The sequence below is a fragment of the Calonectris borealis genome, chromosome 8 (assembly GCF_964195595.1).
Source record: "Calonectris borealis chromosome 8, bCalBor7.hap1.2, whole genome shotgun sequence".
NCBI classification, from domain to species: domain Eukaryota; kingdom Metazoa; phylum Chordata; class Aves; order Procellariiformes; family Procellariidae; genus Calonectris; species Calonectris borealis.
Window position 1 is genome coordinate 24,925,866 of NC_134319.1, and position 13,506 is coordinate 24,939,371.

Genomic DNA, 13,506 nt, shown 5'->3' on the forward strand with positions numbered 1-13,506 from the left:
TTCAAATGTCACAATATTCAGAGCACATTGGTATATTCCATCTTCATGAGATGCAGACCTCTAGGTTGATACTGTCTGTACTTTCTTAGCCTGTGCTTTCTCTGGAAGCAATTTTTTCCTTTCAGTTTTTCTTGTTTATTTTTACATGAGAAATATATAGACATTTCTATTTTAGTCTAAATGCAAAATCAGATTGTAAAAGTAGTTTGAAGAGGGTGAAGCTTTTTTAGTTTGCCACTGCAGAGAGGCTGCATCAGAGATTTGCTTAGGTAAAGATACTTGTTATTATTTAGATTGTGTAAATGCTCACTATTTGGTAGGCATTTTTCAAATGTAGAGGAAATGTCTGTCCCAGAGAGTTCAGAGCTGAAAACAAGTGGGGGAAAAAAAATTAATTTGGAAATTATGGCAGGGCCTGAAAATCAGAATTCCTTTATATTTTACAGGTAGCATTTTTACATTATGCTATTGTTCCTAGAAATGCCATCTAGAAGAAGTTGTACCTGTTTTGAAGGCAGGTCAAGGAAGGAAAAAAACGAAACAAACCACCTTTAAATCTCCAATTTGATGAAGCTGACAAGAGGTAGGAAGGTAATGCATGTTAAAATGAATAGCAGTTGTGTCGTACTTACCAAGTTTTTCATAGGGTTAGAAAAGTAGTTATAAATACCATATCACTTACATTATTTGATTTTTAATTCAGAATTTCCCCAGCATGTTTACTGTGTCCATTCTGCAATGCCAATGCATATAGCATAGTCATCTATTTGTCAAAATAATTTTAATAACGAGCATAAAAGCATATTTTATGATATTACAAGTGATATTACGTGATAATAAGTATTACATGAACAGCATATAGGATGTCTCAGATTTTTGTCCTGGTAGTAAGAGATTTAAGTTCAGCATGAAAGACCTCTCTTGACACTTTGATGGTTGACACCATCATATTAAATAAAAGAATTCAAAAGTTAAGCAAATTACTTGCCAGTGGTAATTGTGGGCTACTGCTTCCTTGAATGACTAGTATAAACTTTGCTGTTTGTTCTGTGCTGTGGTACAGTAATTATGCCAGGCTCTCTCTTTTGCTTGTATATCAACTACAAAATTGTTGATGCTGTGTAAATAATAAAAACTCTCAGCAAATACGCATGTTTAAATTGCATGCATTTGTAATGTGGCCTTTGGAAAATACCTGTGCCATTCTCTGGTGATTAGTAAAATTTCACAAATGTCACAACAGGCATCTAGCTCTTGTAAACCCATACCACTATTAAAATACACAGCTTTTTATAAAAAGGTTGAATACAATTCTTCAATGACATGACAGCTGCATAAATAAGGAAGCTGTTAAAGTGGTATATTATATTGGGAGATTTTCCAAAACCTGCCATGTTCTTTGGGTGGACAGATACCACTAGATAGTAAAGGGATTCCAGCTTCTAAATCTGTGTGGTTATTCTGAAAACCTCCTTCCAAGCTTTAAACAGACATTGCAAAGAGATAGACAAAGTGCACTTAATCCTTCTAAGTGGTAGCTTTAAGTAGCCAGGCTTCTGATTAAGTGCTTTCTTTGATGCCTAGTCGAGCTTAAAGCTTCTGGCCTGTCAACGCTGGACTGAATTCTATGTAACAGAGAGCACTGGGGGCCAGAAATTCAGATATCTCCGCTCCTTGATCCAAGAGATCTCACTTAGTCAGGTTTCCCTTCTGAAATTTATGGAAAGGTGTTCCTATGTTATCCTTTCACATCTTGTGGAACTTGCAATGGGTAGAAATATTTTTCTTCATTCTGCTTTTAATTAATTGATGTTATATTCTCTGAACCTGAAACTTTGTTTTGGTGTGGACAGACCTGGGGTCAACAAAAGCAGGAACTGTAAAATGCATTAATGACTAGAAAATTAGTGAACAAGCAAACAAATTACAAAACTGCCTACTCAATTGTTCTAGTGAACAAATGTTACTGCAACTTATGTACTGAACAAATTAGACCACTACTTCAAAATCTGCAGAATTTGCACATCCAGATGAGTTGGTGATGTATACAAATAGTGGTCAGTGGTGTCCCTTCAGTCGTTTGCTCAGAATACAACTCAAATTCATGATAGCTTTAACGTCAATGGGAAGTACGCTTATTAAAGCAAACTTTAAAAATAATGGGAAATCTACTATTAACTAGAACATATCTAATAATGTTTCAGTTAATACAATTTGGTGCATTCTGTATATTTGTGTATTCTGTCATTTTTAATGTAATTCTAGTTTTAATTTTTTCACAGAATGAGAACTATATTAAAAGAGACTCTTAAATGATGGGGTAAAAACTATTTATATTCTAGGTTGTCTTGAAGATACAGATCTATAGGTCTACTGTTGACTTTAAGTTCACTAAAATTAGCATCTATAGCACAACTTAGAGAAATTAGAAGGGAAATGCTTTCTTTTTCATTTAAAATTACACAAAAAAAATCAAGTAAGTGAAATTTTGAACACTTTCGGGAAGAAAGGCCTGTGGATATTTTAACTGTTGCTTAATTTTTTAAAAATGCAAATATAATAGAGGGTTTTTTAAAATAAAGTAAATAATACACTGTCCCTCTGACCTTTTTTTTTCAGATGAACAATTTTTCAGGAGGATTACAAGGCTGAGTAGTCAGTTTTTGAGAGGTGGAGTATAGTTTAGTTGGTGGGCCTGCTGTGATTGGAATTGATTAATGGGTGTTGTGATAAGCATAGAAACAGATCAGTGGCAGCTTATCCTGCTTTCAGCTGTCACAGCTGTGCCTCTTCACTCTTCTTCTAGCCCTATCACACTCCCTGGCAGCCTTTAAAGTACCTCCTTCCCTGTGGAATTTCTGCAAATCATTTACTCAAATGCCAAGATACCACAGAAGCAGCTGTTTCTGAGAAAATTTGTTCAGGCTTACATATTTGTTGTGATGAAGAATATTATGTTAGAGAATCCTTTCCTACTGCACTAGGAAGCACGCTGTGCTATACCCTGAAAAGAGGTTTAAACAATGGTTCTGATGGGCAGGTGCACTCCTTAGTCAAGAACTTTCAACCCTGGCTTGCACAGTGACACAGTTTGCAAACCTGCTGGCTGAGTGATACCACTGTTTCTGCGTGACAGTTGCGATAAATAATCACTGATTGTTAATTTTATTGCTAATGGCTTGATAGAAGCAATGCTATTATGTGTTTAAAATCCCAGTAGCTGCCTTTTTTTTTTTGTAATGTTCAGTAGACTTTATAGACATTTATAAATGCAAGTTTTAGCAGTTCTGAATATGTTCTGAAAATATGTCCCTGGTTTCCTTGTTAGGAACTGGGATCTCCACTGTGATCACATATGCAGCTAAGTAGCTTGACAGGAATCATCCAGTTTTAACAGAAAACTAGAGGTATGTGGATTTTATATAAAATAAGGGCTGGATCCTAACTTTGTATGTAACTTCATAGATTTGAGGAAGATTGCCTAGTAATGAAATGGTTTGCAGGATATGAGACTTAATGTTCTGTAAGATCTCTCCTATTAGTTACAAAAATATTTTGTTCATTTAATGGATAAACCTAAAGCATGAAAATAATTGTACTACTACTTCTGGACATTTTGTAGGTTATAATACTTAGGTGGTAAATAGTCTTTTTATTAAATCTTTGGGTGTGATGTAAATCATTGTTGGCTTATCTGTATGCTTTAAATGCCTGAGGCAGCTGTATCAGCATTATCAATAAATATTAAAAAAAAAAATTTGCGCAAACTCAGGCAAATTAAAGCTAAACTTAAAAGCAAACAATGCACAGAGAAGGTCTCATCTCTGGCTAAATCTTCAGGATGTCTAACTGATCCACTAAGATAATATACAGTTTATCTGCTGTGGCAGTCTGAACAAGAATAAGTTTAGACAATTTTGGAAATTAAATACTTACAACCAAAAAGATGATTTTTTTAAGTTTCCATTATATGTACATGTACAGTTCCTGTGTTGATTATTTAGAGACAACTAAGTCATATTAGTGGAAAACTACTTCTTTAAGAGATTTAAAAAAAAAAAAATCTTTTTTCTTTCTATTTTTAAATATATATTACTGGGAGGAACATATCTAAGAACCTTTTTTTTTTAAAATCATGCAATTTATTTATTCTACAATTATATTGCATGTCAGCTATATCTTGTAATGTATTCTGTCACACAAAAGCAAACAAAGTCATGTTACATTAATGACTTGTCCAAGATCATATGACTGCCTGCCTATAATTCCATGCTCCTTTGCTATAGAAAAAACATGACGCTGAATCTTAAACAGCTTTTGAATAAAGGCACCTACAATTATGATATGGTAAAAAGTTCACAGCGTTTATGACTTAGTTATTTCAGTTTTCTTCATTTAGTAGTTTTAGCTTCAATTTTCATTTGAATGTTACGCAATTAAAAAAAAAATATTAGCCATACTGAAAGCACTACTTTTCTCAGAATATTAAAATAATATTAAAAGAGTGGGCAAATAACACCCATAAACTTGTACCTGTGCTTACTTAACTTAGAATTAAGCTTTCTTTTTTTGTACAGTATTTTAGATATTTGAATTCAGTACAACTTAAAAAGGTCCTGTTTGTATGTTATGTAGTGCTATGTAAAATGAAGAATTTTGAGTGAGAACTGATGAAAAGGAAAGAGTAAATGTGATTAAATATTGTTCACATGAAGTGTGGTGGTTGAGTTTTCCACATCTTGATCTGCTACATGGGGACTTGTTCTTTGGGGATCCAGCCTGCACTTTTGTCCTTCCTGTGATTTCTTATTTCAAGCTTGATAGAGAAAGCATCCACTGTTGTATCATTTCCTTCAGTGCTAACAGCTTTTATTCTCTTCAACAAGTGTTTACACAAAAGTGTTGATGCTTATTAATCTGTTTCTTGTCTTACAAATGTGCCTATGCATGATTTGTGGTAAAATTGGCATTTCTGACAGCTCTCAATGTAATCTGCATAGCACAACAAGATTGTTACATTGAACAGATGTGGTTTGGAGTTGTTATTCTTTGTAATTACCATCATTAAGTGAAAGCATGTGTCAATCAACTTTAAACATGTACTTTAAACATACCAATCATTTGCAAGAGACATGCATCTGCATTTCAAATATAGATATAAAATATTTTATTTTGAGATTTATTTCTGTTGTTTCTATTTAATACAATACTCCATGAAACACATGATGACCAAAGATGTCAAAGCAACAGATCATCAAGTTAAGAAAGGCTTTACTGGGGGAATCGTCTAGATACCTTTTTTTTTCTTTTTTTTTTTAAAAAAAAAAGACTCATCTTCCTTTTTCTGATGTAAAAGGCAGGCATTTAGGTTTAATTTTATAAATTTCCAAAGTTACTATGCTGCCTTGGTCTTGGACTATGACTTTCTTATTTGAGGGAAGGAGGTTCTCTGAGTGAGACTCTCACTTATCTTTTAGGAGAATTTTTAGTGTGATTACTTGGGGGCAAAAAGGAATCTGCATCAGTAAACTGACATACTGCCTTTTTAAGAATTAATGTTTGGGTCATTAATGTTGCTAGGATACCTTTTAGGGTCAAAAATGTTCACACTGGTAATGAACAGGATTAGATCTGGAAATTTTATTTTGAGTGGAATTGAAAACAAAGGTATCTTAGCCTGATTGCACAACAAATGACAGCAGAAGTCTGACAGAAACACACAAAAGAAAGGATATTTGGAGCTGACGTTTGTTTTCTTCTTGTTTTCTTGTATATTGACTCCAGTTATTTGTGTTAGAGGCAGTAGAGATGATGGCACCTATGTATTGGGGTTTTTGTGGCGTGGTGTTTGGTTGTGTTGTGGTGGTGTTTGTTTTTTTTTTTTTTTTCTCTGTGCTGTGACATTTCTTCTCAGTGCCAAATAAGATTAACTTGTATGTAAGCCACTAAATGTAGTTCATCATAGCGAAGTGGAATGGCTCTCAGTCTTTGAGGTACTTTAGCCTATACCTTTACAATGAAAGTGATTGTTCTGTGACTTTTTTTTTTAATATCCCCCCACCCCCAATTAATTAAAAAAAAAAAAAAACCCAACAAAATCCCGACGTTTTTACCCTTCAATTTCCTAGAATGGATTCTTTTAGAACTTTGCCTGCTGTGTTAAAGAGGATTCTGGTCTCCTGTATGTGACTTGTATCTGCCCTACTAACAAATAAAGCATTGCATAACTGTCCTTTGGTATCTTTCATGAAAGTATGTTGTTTAGATCCTGCTGGAGGCACTTAGGATTTCATAGGGATGTTAATTGTTTGTTACACACTAATCATCTGATTCTTAGTGAGTCCTCTGCTAGAAGTACTGAAATAGAAATTGAGAAAGTCTATCTGAAATTTAGAAGCCAGATAAGCTACATCCAAAGAATAAATGACAAAGAACTAGGAAATAACTTGTCTTTTCAAGGAATTGTGAAGAAAAAATTATATTTGCAGTCCAAATCTAGTGCCATATATAGAATCAGAAAAAACATGAACATGATACAGGGAGCAGAGCTGTACAGTCAGACAGATACTGAAATGCCTGTTATAATCTCAGCCCTTTCAGTTAAAGAAGAAACTGTGAAAGTAACTTGCAAGTTATCTGATAGCTCTGTAAAACCAATCACTGGGACACATGAAAGCCAAGTCTTTGCATTGATTAGTACTTAAGTGATGTTAGACCATTTTGAGGTCCTTTTGTGGAGGAATAGTGTGTGGTTATTCTCTTTGCCTTTAGTTTCTCCACCTGTTAATGGGGATAATACTTGGCCACTTGGAGTTTATAAGCATGCTTGCAAAACAGTTTAGAAGTGTTAAAATTCACACAAATGTGTATCTCAATCTGGGGGCAGAGGAAACCTTAGCAGCTTTAGTGACTTCTTTGGATAATTGTCCATTATACTTGCAGACTTCGAGCTGCACTATGGAAGTAGCTAGGCTTCCATTGGAGCAAAGTGCTGCGAAGATTCCCTCATACATTTTTAATTTAATGTAACCACAATTATTTTAAATGTGGCTGCACAAAGTACTGTTCATGGCACCTTCTTCGTCATCCTCAAACCTGCCCATTGGTCAATGGAGTAAACCTGGAAAAGTACTACCCATATTTATAGGAATTTCCAACATATTCACAGATTTGACCCAGCACTACTGAAGGTAGTGCTTCTGAGCCAATCTGAGGTTGAAGAACTTCACAATCACAATGTTATGTAATACTCGTGACTAGCAAATTCTAAGGGAGTGATGCACAGTCACATTTTAAATAGAACCCACTTTTGCTGAAAGGAGTGCTTTGGGGATTCTTCAAACTGTTGATACTTGCACTTGCATTCAGAGGACAGGCCACAAATATTTAACTGATTTACTTAACTGTATTAAGTTGATTGTGTTGTCATATGCACATATACAAATGCACACTTAAATATGAAAAGATTCAAAGTGTGTAATTAGTGAACTTTTTTTTTGCTTTATGTTAGCATAGATACCTATGTATTGAAACAGTGGTATCTAACTTGGCTGTATTATGGAGAGGGGAACTGAATTCATAGGATCTTTATATATTATTGTACGTGAAAGCTTGAGTTACATGTTGAGCTTTATGTCCCTTCTCTCTAGCATGCTAGGCCTGCAAAAAACCCAAACCCTGAAATAAGAATTACTTTTGTAGGCAAAAAGTCCCTTAGAGGTATGGTGTGACAATATAATGGACTTACTGGTTTTGATTGCTATTGAAACAGTAATTAAGATGTCCAGTCATAAGTCAACATCCACAAAAACAGAAAGTTGATCCTTGCTCCAGAGAGTCCTGGATATTCAGACCATGTCTTGTTTTGTATATTATGTGCCATTAACCTTCCTTTTTATCCCACTTATGGAGGGATCTGTGGAGGCAAGCATCAGAATTTTTTTTTTTTAATGCAATTTTGAAATAATGTACTGGTATGGTTTCCAGGCTGACAGGAAGGGTTTGCGTTGGACCTTTGTTCAAAATAAGGAATTGAACTGTTGTGTAAGTTGGAGCTGAGAGTCCTTTCATCACTAGAACAGCTGGTTGCATTACTAATGCTAGTAATGCAAGTGTTAATCTATGGTGTAAAATGTATCACTGCAGTTCATGGAAAGGAGGCTGCAGAACAACTAAAGCATCTTGGTGTGATCCAGATGTATGACTTTTAAGCTTTGCCTGTGGGGTGCCAAAAAGGGTCTCTAGTAGACCCAACTATAAACAGACACTTGAGGTGACAAGGCAGCTTAAAATGATGGCGTGCTAACTATACCACTTCCTTGCATGATGATGGTTACAGAAACTAGTATATCTTGATTTTATTTATCCCTGCCCCTGATCCTCTGGGCTAGCAAAATTCAGGGTAGACATTTTGACACTTCTTACCTGAATACATTGCCTTCCAGCTTCTTCAAGTGTAAGATATGAATAATGCAACTTCCCTTTTTTCATCAGCGTAAAGGATTTCACATGAAGTACCATATGAATGGCAATTATCTATTAGTACATTTTCACATATTATTCTGCTAAAAGAAAACTTGATTTCAATTGGAAAATGTTCATTTCTGGTGGTTTTTCCTAATCAGTAGTTTTCTTGCCCTTAGAGGTCCTCATAGCGCATCTTTGTTGAAGATGTGATACATATGCTTTTACGTTTTGTTGAATATTTTATTTTAAATATTTTAGAACATCTGCTTAGCATTCAGTAAAGAAACGTAGGACTGAACCCTGCATACAATTCATAGTATACAACAGTCATGGTCTGCTTCTATGGTGAAACCCCGACATCTATCTAGATTTCCTGCAGACGCACCTATTCTTTAGCATATTGTTATTTTAATGGTTGGACTTTCCAAGAAACTCGGTATTTGGCATCTTTGCTGTCAGATACAAGCTTTATTTCAATCGTTCTAGCATGCATTACTTGAAATGTAAGGAAATATTACATACAGGTAAAGAAAATGATACTTAGCTTTAAACAGTGGCACATACGTTTTTACAGATTTGATTTTATTTTGGCAGTTTTACTTAGATTTCAAAGATCAGTTTAATTTTTTTACACTCTGCTTTAGAACATGATGTGTGTTTCTTGAAGTTTGGGACCTTCCAGTTATTTACACATATAAAATGGACAATTGTTTGAACAAAACCTTTGCTCATAAAGATAACATTTTCAAGGGAATGATGGCAGAAGCAAGAGAAGAGACTAAACTGAATTGCATACTATTTGCAAGTGGAGTAGATATTTTATTCAGTACAGGTTTTAACATATAATTTTTTTAATTTTTTTTTTTTATTTTAGGGAAGTTGTACTATTCAGCTGGGAGAAGCTTGTAGCTTCTTGAAATGGCTGAAATGAAAAGAGGTAGATTCCTGGTCTTTTGACCACTGAGCTCCTCTGAAGCTACATTATGAAGAAACTTTTTCTCCAGATGTTCCCAAAATTGTTGTTATTTAAAACAAGTTGAAGGCATATTTTTAAAAAGTTTTGGTTTGGGTTCATAAGAAACACTGTACTACGAATCTATATTTAACAAAAATTTCTGTATCCTTATGTCAACCCTAAGTGCTTATCTTTTGGAAAAACAGCTATCATTAATATCCAGTTTTTGAGAATTTAGAACTCGGAAGAATTAAGAATGTAGAAAGGTTTCGTATCATGGAGTTTATATATCATTCTAAGTTGAAACCTTCTTGGTTAGATAGTGAAGTTTTTAATTTTATGTACTAATCCCCTTTTTTCCCTGCTCTGATATTACTTAAATGGAGAAAGGCAACCTAAAACATCCCTGGTTTTGTTTTAAGTTAAATATCAGAGTAATTTATCATACTCTACCTTAATTAGAAGTGATGAAAAAAAAATCTTTAGCCAGGGACGACTTATGTTATTATTATCTTGGAAATTACTGAGATTATTTGCTTTAGAAATGGCAGTAAAAGAGAACATAAAGTCATATCACTTAAACTTATTTTCAATACATAAAATTAAGAGGTTGAAAGAGTAGTTTAATTTACTCCTATCCCTGAAGCTATACAGGCTTAGAAGTTGAAAAAGGCATAGAAGAAAATGCTGGTAAAGATATTTCACTATTCCTCAGGTGTTCAGAGATAGGTTTTTGCAATCAGAGTCAATGGTATTAGTTTCTCTTATATATACTTTATTTATTTTACTTTTTAATGTAGAACCATAAACAAATTCAGAAGTAACTATTTAGGAATGTTGTATGTCTCTAAAATGGGATGTGTTTGAAATCTGGAACAGGCATATGTTGTGTTGAGAATAGTAAATTTCTTGTAAAAATCATTTTTTCCTCTTGAGGTGCATATGTAGTTTTCATGAATGTTAATGAGATTTATAGAACTGCAAAGGAAAATGTACACTAGAGTATATATTGTAGATATGATATTAACATCCCGTAGGACTTTTGTACTCTCCTTTATATGCTGTGGAGCCCAGAGATGCACAAAAGACTAGCTTAAGACTTTGACATTTTGTTTGTTGTATTTGGCATAATTGCCTTTGAGTGTAATTAGCTTCTTTTGACAAACCTGTTCCTGTCCCATTTTGGCAGTGGTCTAGATATTTATTGATAGAAGTACATGTAATCAACATTAATTGCTAAATATGAATTGACAGCTGAAAGAAAGCTATCTTTCCTGATAGTTTATGCCGAGTTAAATGGGTATTAGTAATTACTTTAACTCTGTGTTGAAATTTAACTTTTTGTATTCCCATGAGTTTAGTCTTGTTTTGCTTGAATACTAAAATCATCTTCAGAATATCAATCTAGTGCCTTGAATTCTTCATTCAGTAGCCATCACTCAAACAATTCTGCTTGGATTTAAGAGCTATTCCAAAATGTGAAGGAAGTACTTTAGCTGTGGATAATGAGATCTGACAGTACCTGAGCTGCAGAAGGAGGTGAAATCACTATCTATAGAAAATAATATTTTTTCTACATATTCAGGTTAAATGTGTGCACCTCCTGGTAGCTGGAACATCTGTTTCTAGCTTGTTGTTCCTCATGGCTGCTTCTCAATTGGATTTTCTCAAGCAGGTCCAAAGCTTGTCACCTTAGCCAGGGTCTGTTAACTATCACCACTGGCCCCACGTTAAGTAGGAGGTTCAGGGCTAAGCTAATAACTCTCCTGCCTTTCTGACTGATCACAGTGATTCTCCCTGTGGCTACTTATCATGCTGTGTTCCTATGGGAGGGTTATCTTCTTTGTCTATACTTCAGCTGGGAATTGTTTTTGTTTTCTTCATTCCTAAGTTTTCAGGTGGTAATGCTGAAAGCATTGTTGCTTTCTGAAGCAGCTATTTGATTACTGCCTGTTATTTCTCCCTTACCAGTTTAAATAATGCTTTCTCACATATCAAAATTTTGCATCTTTCCTTTTCTCTGGCCATAAATGTAACTGCTGATTTTCAAAGCAGAGATTGTAACCAGACGCATGTAGCAGAATGGATGTAATATGAACATGAACATAATATTGTAATGCTACTTTGTGTGAACCTTGACTCAAATTTTATGTTGTCACAGGTGAAGTGATTTTTCATGATCTTGGCTTTAGTGTACAATGATGCATAATATTTTAACGCTTCTTATCTAGCACATTAGGCTGTACCTACTGTGTGCTTTTTAAGAGAGCTAAAGAGAGTTGAGCGAGAGAGAAGAATCTACGAAACTGTTTATGTGATTTATGGTGATTGGCTGCCTCTTGTAAAACATTACCAAGGTCTATGAAATTGTTTTGGTTGGCTTTAGTGGGCATTGAGTAAGGCCCAGAATGAATATTACGGTATTCAGTGGGGGTTTGTTTCTTGTTGAGAATTTTGAGAAAACATGGTGGCAATGCAGGCAAATCCATGCGTCTCCCCTGGAAATCTTTCTGTGGAATTAAGGAGAGTGTTGCCCTTAGAGTAAAGCTAAGATGATTGAAAAAAAAAAAAAATAAAAATCAGATTTGAAAAGTGCATCAGGCTTGATATAACATGCTAACACTTGGAGAACATGGACAGTTAAACCTAAGTTCTGTTAGTTCTCACATTGTAGCCTGTGCTGCTTGGCTTTTTAAATTCTTCCTTTCTTAAGGATGATGCTTTACCTCATCCGTATTAACTGTTAAGTCTATAAATGGAAAAGACGCTGGTGTAAAGTATTTGAGGGGAGTCTGGCTTTCAGTATGGGAGGGAAACAATGTCGGCAAGAGAAACAACATTGCCGACTTCTGGATTTAGGTCTGGAACAAAAGCATCCTGGGTCACAAATAATACTGTGGAGAATTGAAATGTTGTTTTACTGAGTGAAACTAGTCTGTCCTCCAGTGTTCACCTTTGGCTTTTGTCAGCATGTGAAGAGATCAGCACAGAACTATGGTGTGTCATGAGAATGATAGCTTTTTGAATTGAAAACAAGGGTAAACCCTGAATAACCCTCACACAACTGTCTTTCTCACCTTTTCTTTTCTTTACTGTGCTATGGTTAGCTTGGGATCAGTCAGTGCATAATCACAAAACTTGGTATAAGCAAGGACATGGAAATATAGCAGCTCAGTGGACAGCTAGTACTTGATCCTACCGCGATCTGCTTGCTTTCGCCTTCTCATGCCAATAATTGTGAAGTCTGAACTGAGTTATTAGGTGCTCTTGAGAGACTTCAATGATTTAAAATAAAATAAAACATCTCCAAATCTATTAAGCAGCAATTGTATTTTCAGTCCGTGATGAAGTACTGGATACTCTTAGATCTCTTTCAAGAGGCGTGAAGTGAAGAAGAATTGGTGATGGCAGCAGCTTTCCCCAAGACATAGGAAGCAGCAGATGAAAAAAACTTCTGAATTGAGGTGGAGCCTAAATAGGAGTGATCCCCAAATTGATCATGAGATAAGTCTTGCAAGGTAGCATAGCTTATATCAGAAAAAGTTTGAAGTGAATACAAAAGAACAGCAATGAGAAAGATGGCACTGGAGACTGAAATATGAAGAAAGTAATGGCAAAAATGAATAGGAAGAGATAACTGCAAGATGATGACAGGAAGAGGTAGGGATGCCTGGAAAATGTGAGGAAAATATATAAACAATCTGAAAACAAATGAACACACAAACCTCTGTGTGATAGTGCGCTCCAGACAGACAAGGCAGACACCAGGAGAACAGAGTAAGGATTGCTATTGTAAGAATTCTCTTGCCAGTTAACAAATTCATTCTTATTTTTAGTTTCTTCCTCTCATTTCTTCCTCACCTAAGGGTAATAATTTCATTGTTTCTTACTGTCCTTTAGTCATAGTGTCCTTTTGAATCTCATCCTTCCTGGCCTGTCTTCCTCTTTCCATTCTTAATTTTTTGTTTTATTTTTCCTCAAATATCTGATGCTCTCTTCTTTAAACACCTTATTTGGGTCATAAGCGGTGTGGAAACATTGAGTTGAAAGGGCTAGTAGAGGAAAATTCTTATCAGAATTTTCTT

At 34.9% G+C, this 13,506-nt stretch overlaps 1 long non-coding RNA gene across 1 annotated transcript in view; it reads left to right on the top strand.

Moving 5' to 3' along the window:
- LOC142085035 (uncharacterized) overlaps positions 1 to 13,506 on the top strand; it is a 31,393-nt gene continuing 17,887 nt past the window's right edge. Inside the window, exons 1-3 of the long non-coding RNA XR_012674533.1 lie at positions 1 to 591; positions 3,329 to 3,407; positions 12,760 to 12,929. This is a non-coding gene — a long non-coding RNA (uncharacterized LOC142085035). The remainder of the gene's footprint in view (positions 592 to 3,328; positions 3,408 to 12,759; positions 12,930 to 13,506) is intronic.